This window comes from Bubalus kerabau, chromosome 12, assembly GCF_029407905.1.
Source record: "Bubalus kerabau isolate K-KA32 ecotype Philippines breed swamp buffalo chromosome 12, PCC_UOA_SB_1v2, whole genome shotgun sequence".
Classification (NCBI taxonomy): domain Eukaryota; kingdom Metazoa; phylum Chordata; class Mammalia; order Artiodactyla; family Bovidae; genus Bubalus; species Bubalus kerabau.
Window position 1 is genome coordinate 49,359,514 of NC_073635.1, and position 13,724 is coordinate 49,373,237.

The window sequence follows — 13,724 nt, forward strand, 5'->3', positions numbered from 1 at the left end:
ATTATTCTAATATATACAACACTTTCTTTCTCTAATGACCTCTGTTTCAGTCGTAAACAGAGAGAGACTGGTTGGGTCTACAGAATTTGATGGGAGAGATGGGAATCCTAGCTGTCAGTCATTCAGAGACCCTGCACTCACATCTACAGGGCTGTTTATGATCCCACTGCCCACAGTCTACAGAGGAACATTCTGGAAGCTGAGTCGACATCCCCAGGATAGGAGATGCAGAGACTGTTCACACACACAATTGCACATTACCCCAAAACTCCTGTTGCCCTTTCATCACTCATGTTTCCTTTTCAAAACAGATTAAATATATTAAAATTTCCCACTCTAACCAAAAGCCATGAGGTGACAGGAATTTCAGTAGAGGAAAAGAATGATAGTAATTAAGCCCCTATTATAGTCTGCTCTTCAAACTAGAAAATGACCGTCTCATGCCAGCAAACTCTATTTTCCAAGTTATTGGGATGTAGTTGCAATGTAAATTAATTAAGAGAAGGCTACTCTCATTATCTAGTGGGTGGGGCTGTACACTGCAGGGCAATTTGGCAGAAAATATTAAAAGCCATAAAATGCACATGCCTTTCGCTCTAGCAATTCTAACTCTTGGAAGTCATCCTAAGGTAATAATTAAGGATGCACAAAAGAACATTTATTTATCTGCTGCTTGGAATTACTAAATCTTGGAAGCAAACTAAATGTCCAAAAATAGGACGGTGGTTAAATAAATTATCATAAGGCTGTAAAATAAAATACCATAAAGGGTCATTTAAAGAGATGCAGAAATAGCCCACTGACATACACAGGTTTGTACTACATATTCCTAAACATAAAAATCAAAATACAAATAGCATCTAAGACGTTACCTCATTCCAAGTGTAATGGATAGTATGTAGGTTTACTGTTCTTCCCTGACTTATTTTTCTGCTTTCTACTATTTCTCTGAGTACATAAAGAGTATGCTGTGTTTTGATAAAGGCAAACGTAAAGAGGGAAAACAGTGCAGTTGGTTTTGGGGTTTTTTTTTTTTGCAGTATTCCAGAGAAAAGAAACGAACTAAAAGAGGGAGGGTTAGGAACGGGCTTTAGGGCGAACTCCCGACAAGGGTGACTGTGAAGCTCTGCAATGTGCGGTCAACCGAGGTCACAGAATCTCTTTTCCTTGGGGATTTGTAAGAAAAGGGGGGCCAACTTTCATTTGAGGACAGCTCGAATGCAAGCCTAACCTCTGTGGCCTCTTGCGGCTCCATGTGCAAAAGGATTGAGCCAAAATACAATTTTCACTTGCTGCCACACAAAGTGGTCCATTTCATACACTGCCTCTGATCCTCCACAATCTTTTCTCCCCTTCAAGGGAAGATAACCCCCAAGGTCTTCCACCCAACACTGAAACCCAATGACCTTGAATTTATAGGCCCAGCCACTTGCCAGAACTTTACTCAGAAAACACAGTAGAATGTTAGTTAACATTCTGCAGCATACAAATGAATTCTGACTTTTCCATGTTAATTTAATTCTAACTTCAGCCACTTACATTGCCAAACTGAGACAAAAAAAAAAAGATGATAGCCTTTATTTCAAATCTTATCTGTGTTTACCTCTAAGTTTTATAGAGAAAAATAGAATAAATAATGGCCAAAATAAATGCCAGGATATAGCTGGAGACAAATGAACAAGATCAATTCTGACAAGTTCCTTTGCTATAGAAAAGCCCCTAATTTTGTTTTCTGATAATTTCCTATGAAGACAAATGGGACACTTTCCAAGTCCATAATTAAACATAACTTTGACTTAGGGATCAGTCTTCCAGCCCAGTGAAAAGGGTAGAAGGTGGAGAGGTTGACAGCCAAGTGCGTTGAACCAAGAATGCCCAGTTAAAATAGGGTTCTGCTAGTCACCAAATGGAGAAGACTGAGTCAGTGAAGAGACGCACAGAAAAGCCAGGATGAGGGATTCAGCCAAGACTGAACTACACAATCCCATAACACAACTCAAGCAAGGTGGTGTTCAAGGACAGAAGAATGAGGTAAGTAATGTGAAAGGAAACTTAGGGACTAGTTTGTAAGACAAAATCCGGTGGAGGGAAAAATCTTTCTCCCGAGGCTCTCATGCTTTCTGCAAAGGATGACCCTTAAACCATGAGCTTTGTCAACAAGGCATCCAAGAGATCCTTCGTTTCTCTAAATATCTGAAGGCTGCAGTTCTAATTAAGGTCATGCATCTTTAAGGTATATTATTCTCTGCATCCAACGATTAAGTCTTGTCATTTTTTTCTAATTGGGTATCATTGCTTTATAATGTTGTATTAGTCTCTGCTGCATAATGAAGTGAATCAGCCATATGTATACATGTCTCCCTCCCACTTGGACCTCCCTCTTGCCCCCACCCCCATCCCACTCCTCTAGGTCATCACAGAGCACCAAGCTGAGCTTCCCTGTGATACACAATAGGTTCCTACTAGCTATCTTCGGAGAAGGCAATGGCACCCCACTCCAGTACTCTTGCCTGGAAAATCCCATGGACGGAGGAGCCTGGTGGGCTGCAGTCCGTGGGGTCGCTAAGAGTCGGACACGACTGAGTGACTTCACTTTCATTTTTCACTTTCATGCATTAGAGAAGGAAATGGCAACCCACTCCAGTGTTCTTGCCTGGAGAATCCCAGGGACGGGGGAGCCTGGTGGGCTGCTGTCTACGAGGTCGCACAGAGTCGGACACGACTGAAACGACTTAGCAGCAGCAGCTATCTGTTTTACACATGGTAGTGTATATCCGTCAATCCCAATGTATCCTAACCCTTCCCCCACTATCCCACATCCACACATTTTTTCATTTTAATGAAAGAGTGAACAGGACGTAAGAGAGACCTATCCCTTTACAATAAGTCTCCTATACACAGTATTCTTGGGCTTCCTCAGTGGCTCCAGCAGTAAAAGAAACTGCCTGGATAATGTGCTCTGGAGAGTTTCATTTTCTGGACAGGGCAAGGGTATATCTCTATTAAGCGCAATTTTAAAAGAGAAAAGTCTAACTATTATTCTTAGGATGGAAATATTCCTAACGTATTTTACATAGAAGGTAAGGGACATAATTTTTTGACGCCTCAGACCAATAATTATGAACCTCAATGATTATGCAATGCTGCAGAGAGATAACTTTGGGGCCCACTGAAGTGTGTCTCCACTAAATGACCTGAAACTCCGGTGCTTCCTGAGTTCTTGGATCTGCATTTTATAGTCTATCAGGTTTTTACTTCTCAACATTATTATTATTTTTTTTAACTAAAAATGAAAGATCTCTCTGCCCTGGGGTGAAATAGAAGGAACATCAGACTAAGAATCAAGCTGATTTACGTTATTGTTCTAGGTAAGTGACCTTGGATATGACACTAAACATCTTTGGGCCTAAGTAAGGGGCTTCCCAGGTAGCACTAGTGGAAAAGAACCCACTTGTCAATGCAGGAGACATAAGAGACTTGGGTTCAATCCCTGGCTCAGGAAGATCCCCTGTAGGAGGGCACAGCAACCCACTCCAGTATTCTTGCCTGGAGAATCCTATGGACAGAGGAGCCTGGCAGGCTATGGTCCACAGGGTCAAAAGAGTCAGATATAACGGGAGCAACTTAGCACACAATGTTTATGCACATTTTCTTCTCTCTGCAGAATTTGCAAATTCTGCAAATTTTCTGTGTATATTCTTTAAAAAAATAAGTCAGATAAACTTAGCTGGAAAGTAATATAGATACTTAAATATGCAATATGTATCTTTTTACATTCCCTTCTACACATTAGGGCATGACCACACTTGGTTTATCTTAGGAGGAATACCGTTTCCTCCTCATTGGTAACATATCTTTTACTCATCCTTAAAGTCCTTATTCAAATACTGGTATGTAAAGAGTCTTCTGACTCTTCTATAATAGTCATCACAGACTGCTATTAATGACACATCATACACTGGTGGGTAAAACAACGGAAATTAATTTCTTCCAGTTGAGGAGCTGAGAAGTCAAGATCAATGGGCTGGTCTATTTGGTTCCTTATGAGGTATCTCTTGTCTGCTGCAGCTGGCCATCTCCTGTCTGTGTCCTCACATAGGAAGAGAGATCTCTCATGTCTCACATCTCTTTTTCTAATAGCATTAATTCATCACAAGGGTTCCACCCTCATGATCTACTTATCCCCTAAAGGCTCCACCTGCAAATGCCATCGCACTGGGGTTAGGTCTTCACCACATGGACTTGGAGGAGACATTTTAGTCCACAGAATCTATGGAACTGAAGTCATTTCCTCTCCAGTTCCCCACTGGGCTGTCAGATCCTCCTCAGGGCTGAACCATACATATTAATCATCTTTATGATCATACCCCAATCCCCGGCATACTGCTTGAGACCAAGCACATCTATGGAAAGCATTCAGTCCACCTTCCACAGATCCCAGTTAACAGTACACCATTCTAAAAAGCTTCCTCATAGGATTATCATCAAATCTTCCTTTTACTGCAGTAAAGACATACACAGAGAGAGAATATATGGCACAGTGGTAAAGAATCTGCCTGCCAATGCAAGAGAGGTGGGTTTGATCCCTTCTCCAAAGGAAGATCCCCTGGAAAAGGGAATGGCAACCTGCTCCAGTAGTCTTGCCTGGAAAACTGCATGGACAGAAGAGCCTGGAAATTTACAATCCATGGGGTCGTAAAGAGTTGGACAAGACTAAGGGGCTTCCCCCATGGCTCGGTGGGTATAGAATCTGCCTGCAACACAGGAGACACAGAGCCGCGAATTTGATACTTGGGTTGGGAAGATCCCCTGAAAAAGGAATGGGCAACCCATTCCAGTATTCTTGCCTGAAAAATACCATGGATAGAGGAACCTGGCAGGCCAGTCCAGTGGCTTGCAAAGAGTTGGACACAACAAAGCAAAGACACACACAACTGATCACACACACTAGCTAGGTACACATGTGCATCTCCACTTCTTCATTTTTTCTTCTAATCATAGAGACCTACTTATAGTTCTAGATCACATCTAATCAAAGCTTTATAAATTCCATACTGCTTAGTTACAATCAACAAATAACTTGTTGCCAAGTGATCACCTGATATTGATGTTCTGAATCATTGAGTTCTGGGTCCTCAATGTGATGTCTATTTGATGCAATTTATATTATACAAGGTCAGTCCATCCTCCATTGGTCATGCCTTATCTCCTGTGTAGCTCAGTGAGAGAATAAATAAGACGGAACCCAATGATGAGGATTTAAAGTCACAGTACATTGCTGGTCTCCATTGGTGGCTCAGCAGTAAAGAATCCACCTGCCAACGCAGGAGACTCAGGTTTGATTCCTGATCTGGGAAGATCCCCTAGAGAAGGAAATGGCATACCCATTCCAGTACTTTTGCCTGGAGAACCCCATGAACAGAGAAGCCTGGCGAGCTACAATCCATGGGGTGGCAGAGTCAGACATGACTTGGCAACTAAAGAACAATATCAACATTGCCAGCTTGTGTGTCTTACTTCTTATCTGTAAAAGGGGTATAACACCATCTACTTCACAAGTTTCTTTTGACTGATCAAATGAGGAAACACAACAGTGTACTTTATAAACCAGAGAGCACTACCAAAGTATTTTTTTTTACTATAAGTGTTTTTTTTTTTTTACCATAATATACCTTTGTACAGGAAAAGGTAATGGCACCCCACTCCAGTACTCTTGCCTGGAAAATCCCATGGACGGAGGAGCCCAGTGGGCTGCTGTCCGTGGGGTCGCTAAGAGTAGGATACGACTGAGCGACTTCACTTTCACTTTTCATTTTCATGCATTGGAGAAGGAAATGGCAACCCACTCCAGTGTTCTTGCCTGGAGAATCCCAGGGATGGGGGAGCCTGATGGGCTGCCATCTATGGGGTCGCAAAGAGTCGGACACGACTGAAGCGACTTAGCAGCAGCAGCAGCATACCTTTGTACAACAAAAACTTATTAGATCTCAGCTGTATTAAATGCCTTTACTTTAGATCCAATATGATTGAACAAGGTGCTCTAAGAGTTCTAATTTCCTTGGATCAATGTCACAGGGGATCTGTGTGGGCTTCCTCAAGCCACTCTGGACAGGTTGAGGAAGTCTGTTAGTATTCATATGCTTCTGTGTTATAGACAGATGCTTCCAGGTTCCTTCTGGCCGTCTTCTGCCAGTTCTAACATATAGCAACTGGCTACAAAGAGGAGCGTTCTAGTGCCACCAACTGCCCACAGACACCCACTTCCACTCCCTGAGAGGTACCAGACTGCTGGGCAACTTGGCTGCCTGCATATAAAAATGGGGAAACACAGTAGACACATTAGCCAATAAAGCACATACTGGCAGCTGAATCAAATATTTAGGCTCTAAGATGTACCCAAATAAATCGTTTGTGTGTTCTAACAAATGTTTTATTTGGAAAGCATTTCCCAGTACAGCTGCTGTCAAAAGTACCCATTTTTTGTGGGTTAAATCAAGGACTGGAAGTAGCAGAAAGGCATGGCATGTTTTTTAAACAAAATTACATAAGCTTCAAAAAAATATTAATGTCAACTGTGGGAGGGCATCCTTGAAAAACAAAAGCACTGCTAGTGGTTTTCAAAGTTTATACCAACTGCAAATAGTAAAAATTTATAAACATAATTACAAAATGAGAAAGATATCAGAACTTGGCAAGAGATTTAAAAGACTGTGCTATTTTTAAAAATATGTAATATATCAATAAAAGTAGATGGCAAAAAAGATAAAATCAAGCAGGGAGTCAAGAAGTTAAGCATTATAAATTAAATCCTTCACTTGTCGGATCTTTTTAATAAGCCATCAATCACAAAGACATTTAAGGGTTCTTATACAGGAAGTTAATAATTTGGGGGAGAGACATAATGCAATCCAAATACATAGACTTCCTTAGCAAAATAAACTCTGGGACCAAAAGCCAGACAGAGCCTCTGATAAGCTGCCAGACTCTATAAAGACACAATAATATACTACAAAAGACTGGAGAACTATTGACCCCTATTCTTAGGCAATACTGTAATGCATATATAATTCATCTGGGCTACATCACCCTTTTTCAGTTTAGTTCCACCTGCATGGTGCTGTGCTCCAAGACAGAAAAAGTTACTAAAGTCTGAACTATGAAGTTGATTCCTTTTAGGCCCCCGATTAAGCTGCTGCATAGCACAGGGAGCTCAGCTTGGGGCTCTGTGATGATCTAGACAGGTGGCTTCAGGGGTGGAGGCAAGGCTCAGGAGGGAGAGGAATATATGTATACATATGGAGAAGGCAATGGCACCCCACTCCAATACTCTTGCTGGGAAAATCCCATGGACGGGGAGCCTGGTAGGCTGCAGTCCATGGGGTCGCTAAGTCGGACAAGACTGAGCTACTTCACTTTCACTTTTCACTTTCATGCATTGGAGAAGGAAATGGCAACACACTCCACTGTTCTTGCCTGGAGAATCCCAGGGGCGGGGGAGCCTGGTGGGCTGCCGTCTATGGGGTCACACAGAGTCGGACACGACTGAAGCGACTTAGCAGCAGCATGGCTGATTCACATGTTGCACAGCAGAAACTAACACAACATTGTAAAGCAATTATATTCCAGTAAAAAAAATAAAAAAATAAAACATTTTGTGGGCCAAAATTAAAAAAAAAATAAATAAATGCATGATGAATATTTCTCCTGAGACTGAAAACAGAGAAATGATGGCTAAATAGGTTCCATCACCATCAATTTTCGAGACTTTGTAACTACTGATGACAATGAAAATACTTCATTCATGTTAGCAATGTGATCTATGAATAAAGACAGCTAATAAATGTTTTCCTCCTGAACTGAAAGGAGTTTTAGAAGTCTTTTTGCATGTTTGCTAGTTTGCTTCCCACTTACACATTAACTGGTTGCACAACTACAATGACCAAATCAGTCATAGTCTTGGTATTATGCAATCAACAAATGTTTATTAAGTAGAAGTTAATGGCACAAAAATACTTTCAGGAAAAGAATGATGAAAAAGGAAACTGTAAAATTTTAAAATGCTTTATTCTGACCAAAAAAAAAAGAAAAAATTTAATATGCATGAGTATGTAAAAATCACAAAAACCTGTTAAATATAATTATAGCTTGAGAATTTATGACTGTTCTAATACTGAGTTTTGAATGATCATGATGAAGAAACACTGCCAATATAGGAAATGTCCCCCATTATCCTGATACATTTTCATTGTTAATGTGTCTTTAAGGAATTATGGACAGTCTTTAAAATAGTCTTCAAAGTTTAATTCCCTATAATTAATCCAATCAATAACATTATCAATATGATTAATAATAATCATTTAGAACAGCATGGTGTTCATCAGTCACAGATCATCAATCCTTATGATATACGACAAATAACTTCCTTCTGGGCCATCTCAAAAGAAGGGAAAATATCAACTGCATTTAAATATAACCATAAAAAACTGCACACAAAGTCTGATTCTTCTTTCTTTTTTGGGGGGGTAAACTGTATAAATCTCAGTTTGTTTTTCTCACCTTGTATGTCTCAGACTGAATTCACAGTAATCACAGCTACAATGGAGCATCTTCACACATAAATGAAACAAATAACTAGTAGATCGATACAAGGTGACAGACTCTCAGCTAAAACCCTGCCCTAGTGTGACCCAGCACTGGCCTTCTGCACTCCAAAGACTTAATGAATCACCAGGAGAACACTGGAGATTGTCTGGTTTTTGCCCATGTAAGAACTGGATTTATGTCAGCACCAAAAAAAAAAAGATCATTCTCTTTCCAGGAGATACATACACAGAAGTAAAGACTATGAAGTACTGGACATACTGATTCAATACAGCTTATGTCCTTATTTTATAAATACTTACTTGTATGTTGAAACACCAAGAAGGACAGAAAACCAGGATGCCTAATGAGTGAATGATTTAAAATGATATGTACTTTAGAGCAAGCTGCTTCTATGTGGGCAACTGGAAACAGCGCAAGGGGACATATAAAGGAGACATGGGGAAGCCCTTTCAGAATCTCTGAAGATGTTCCGCTCTCAAAAATGTATAACATGATCTTGTTATTTAACACTTTTGAGGCTCTTACTGGCCCCCAAAGTAATCTTAAATACTTCAAATAAGTACTCTGTGGAGAAGTTTTCAGCTCATTAATAAATAAAAATCTATGAAACAGGGCTCCTACGTGTCAAGAAGAAAGCCACAGGATGAAACAAAACACCGCTGAGCTCCCTAAAGAGTAGCTTTGTGCCACTTAGCTGAAAAGTGCAGAAACAGCATGCATGTCTTTATGAGGAAATTTTACCTGTGTGCTCCTTTGAAAGGGTTATCACTGTCCACACCTGGCTAAAACGCAGGGAGAAGGCCAGAATATTCAGACACAGCTCACACAACCACGCCCTTTCCTCCCCCACTTCCCCAGAATAAGGCTAACCCACTCCTCATCTGGAATTACTGCAAAATGAGAGACAGTAACGGATTCTCAATATGTAGCAACCAAGAAAAATAGGTCTCAACCACAGAAGGAAAGAAGAAAGATTCATCAGCACTGCATCTCAATCACAGAATATCTGTTCACATGACAAAACAGGAAATATGTAAACATATCTCAGGATTAAGGAAGAACGGGAGAGAGAGAAAGGGAAGGAAAGTAAGGGAAAAGTATTCATTTCTAAAGAAAAGACAACCTGAAAACAAAAAGCTTCCCATTGTATAATAGCAGGATTTTTAAAAATTATTATCAGTGAACAGGAGCTCAGAGATGAAATGATGAAATAAGAAAAGTTAAAAAGATGCTGCAGAGCCATCAAAACATATTGAAGACCGAAAATGTATCAAATCAGTACTAATAAACCAAATAAAAACACCAAGGGAACGAGGAGATATGGCTAGAAATGAGAAGATAAGGCTACAAAATGAATTACTAAGTGTTTTTTTAAAAAAGACTTAATTTATTATTATTTTTTTAAATTTTATTTTATTTTTAAACTTTACATAATTGTATTAGTTTTGCCAAATATCAAAATGAATCTGCCACAGGTATACATGTGTTCCCCATCCTGAACCCTCCTCCCTCCTCCCTCCCCATTCCATCCCTCTGGGTCGTCCCAAAGACTTAATTTAATTCCAGTGAATATATAGAGAAAGACAAATACACTTTTTAATGGAGAAAAGACAGGGGGCATGAAGAAGAACCTGAAAACTGCTTATTTTCTAGAAAAGAGCCCCAAAACTGACTATAAAAATATTTCAAGTAATGATACTACAAATTTCCCATACCAAGCAGGAAAAAGATTGCAATGACAGTTAAAAATTGATACGGAATGATCCAAAAGAATTATATCCTCAGTCACTGAACTTCAAGATACAGAAAAAACATTCTACAGGTGTTCAGGCAGAAAGAGCAATTCACGCACATGGCAGGTGGGGGTGGGGGTGAGGAGGTCAAACTAGACCAACTAGACCCACTGTTCTACGGGGAGCATTCCCTGCCAGAAGACAAAATAGCAGTGTCTACAGATTTCTTAGCAGGATCCCCAAATTTTACAACAAAGCAAAATATCCTTTGAATAGAAAAGAAACATAGTAAAATATGCAAGAAGTCAGGGAATACAGCATCCATGAGTCCTTCATAAAATAAACTATTCAATAATAAGATCCAGCCAAACAAGTTATTGGGCTTCAACTGGTGGCTCAGACAGTAACAAATGCACCTGCAATGCAGGAGACCTGGGTTCGTTTCCTGGGTCAGAAAGATCCCCTGGAGAAGGGCATGGTAACCCACTCCAGTATTCTTGCCTGGAGAATCCCCAAGGACAGAGGAGCCTGGAGGGCTACAGACTATGGGGTTGCAAAGAGTGGGACACGATTGAGTGACTAAGCACAACAAACCAAGTTATAAACACAGAAGTATGGCAAAAAGACTACTTGAACACTCAAGTTTTATAAAGCTCTGAGGCAAAATATAATCCAATTCTTTTATTAAATCAATCTGACATTAGGGTATAAAAGCATCTGTTTAATGTGCCCGAACATAAAAATATCTTAGGGACTGCAGGGTGTTAAGATATTTTCTTAAAATTACTTGACAATGAAATCTACTTGACCAAGAGATAAATTAAAAGAAACAACTCAGAACAGAAAAGCCATGGGAAAGGACCAGGATGAACATCACACTAATGTAACTGATAAACAGCAAACTGATTTAAATATTTTGCTATTTAATCAACTAATGAACTTTTAAGAACACAATACAGATGTTCTACTTTTTCAGAGGCCCAGTAAATAGCTAGCTCTACACAGTCAACAAAATTTGCTAATTGCTCAACTGATTCAATGAAAGGCAACTTTGACACTTAACTGAACTTTTAATTGCAAAAACAATCATTATATATTCATTAAAATATTATTTCATAAATAAAGCAAGCACTTGCATTTAGAAATCTTAAATTCTAATCACCTACATATCAAGTATATAATTCAAAAGTAACCATGTAACTCTAAAAATCCTAATAAAAAATTACAGAGAAAGTATGGAAAGACAAAAGCTTATCCCATTTATTCACTCTCAATTTTTTGCTACTATTGGAGACCTGCCAAAGTAGTTTGTCTAAAATTACCTTGCATCATTTCAACCACTTTTTTTCCCTCTAAACACTACAGTTTAATAATTAATGCACACTTACTTAAATAACTTACAAGTGAAATCAGATGAGTGAATTCAGTGTTACTACATTTCCTGAAATACAACCTGAATATTTCTTTTAAAAAAGAAACATATTTTCAAAAAGCACCTCAAAAGAATTTCAGTTAATTACATCAAAGGGAAAAAATTAACAATAAAATATACCTACAGACTGTTAACTGTGACCTCATGGGTTAATAAAATAGACAGCCACTTTTACAAGTTACACTAGTCGAGTTCATTCAAATACCTTAAACTGTACTCTAACATTATAATGCATTAGATATTTTATAAAATGGCCCCAACTGACCTTTCTGTTCTGTCCTAAACTATAGCTATTCATTAGTTTCTAAAGTTATGCTCTTCTTTTCTCTGTGTGACTATTTGTATAACTCCTGGTTGAATCTTTCTGTTTCACAATTATTCAACGTTAGCCATCATTCTTCAATGATCATCTCACTTGAAGACTCTCTTGTTTTTTTAACAGGTGGCGACTATTGCCTTTAAAAATCCCATCAATGGTTTATATTATTTCACTGCATGTCATCATATTTCTGCATCCAAGTCTTTTATACTTGTTTTATATCAATTCTCTCCATGCTTGACTCGCCCACTTTTCTCTTCTCTTTCCAAAAACATTACTTGGCTCATCTCATTTACTCTGACAGCTTCCAGTGCCATCAATGTATCACTGACTTCCTAAGTCACAGGCCCAAATATACGCCCAGGAAAATCCCTTTGGATTTCTCCCAGGAAATTCCAATCTCACAACTTCAAAACACTGCATCACGTTTTGCAAACCTGATCCTCCCAGTAGCACCATCCACCCAGTGATTTCATTAAGCAGTCAGTATTCCTAATAACAAACTAGTTGCTGCTGCTGCTAAGTCGCTTCAGTCTTGTCCGACTCTGTGTGACCCCATAGATGGCAGCCCACCAGGCCCCTCTGTCCATGGAATTCTTGAGGCAAGAATACAGGAATGGGTTGCCATTTCCTTCGCCAATGCACGCATGCATGCTAAGTAGCTTCAGTTGTGTCCGACTCTGTGCGACCCCACAGACAGCAGCCCACCAGGCTCCTCTGTCCACAGGATTCTCTAGGCAAGAATACTGGAGTGGGCTGCTGTTTCCTTCTCCATAACAAACTAGTTACGCCTCAGTAATAGCTCAGTTACAGCTCAAGCAGGCAGCAGATCCTCCAGATGCATAGGCAGATCCACTGCCCCCACACCCCCCACCCCCACCCCAACCCCCTCCACCCCCACCTCCCCACCCCACAAGAAGCATCCCCATTCGTCTTGGCTTCCCTTTTTTATTAAACTTTGTCTCTTCCAACTGGAGCCTGACTGGCTATGCCTTATGCAAAATAGGGGAAATGGCACCAGCACTCGCCTGATTGGTTATGCCCAGGACCAATCAGGGGAGGGAGTGTGTTCGTTGTGGATTTTCTTGCCAGTAGTTCTCACTCTGGCCCTAGAGCTACCCCTTTCATGGGCTTTGTTTTTTATTTTTCTTTTTTAACCCTCTGCTTGGTTCCCCAATCTTGGGCTCCTTTTTCTGTTCTAATTAGCAGACATCTTTATCTCCATCTTAGGTGCTAACACTCCAAGTCAAGTCACCACCATCTCATGCTGCCCTGTAATAGACCCAACTCCAGTTTTTTTTGCAACCTTCCAATCCATTTTCTATACAGAAGTCCATGCCATTTTCTCAGATGTCCTGACCATATGAACCTCCTGCTTGCAGTCTTTCAGACTATGACTGCATGTAAAGTGAAATGGAATAGTGTCCTCACAATGCTGAAACACAGCAATAAGTAGATGGAGTATGTAAATTCTGACAAAATGCATTATAAAAAAGGAAAATGACTAAACAATGAGATGCAAGGTATTTCTCTTAAGAATATTAAAAATTCTAAATGAGTATACATCTGTTGCTGCTGCTGCTGCTAAGTCGCTTCAGTCGTGTCCGACTCTGTGCAACCCCAGAGACGGCAGCCC

At 39.9% G+C, this 13,724-nt stretch overlaps 1 protein-coding gene across 9 annotated transcripts in view; it reads right to left on the reverse strand.

Annotated features, from left to right (window-relative positions):
- Positions 1-13,724, reverse strand: part of KLF12 (KLF transcription factor 12) — a 534,567-nt gene that overhangs the window by 329,999 nt on the left and 190,844 nt on the right. Inside the window, exon 2 of one of the 9 annotated variants that reach the window (XM_055542651.1) lies at positions 5,961-6,305. The exons of the other annotated variants lie outside the window; for them this stretch is intronic. The gene's annotated coding sequence lies outside the window, so the exon portion shown is untranslated. The remainder of the gene's footprint in view (positions 1-5,960; positions 6,306-13,724) is intronic. 9 annotated transcript variants of the gene reach the window in all.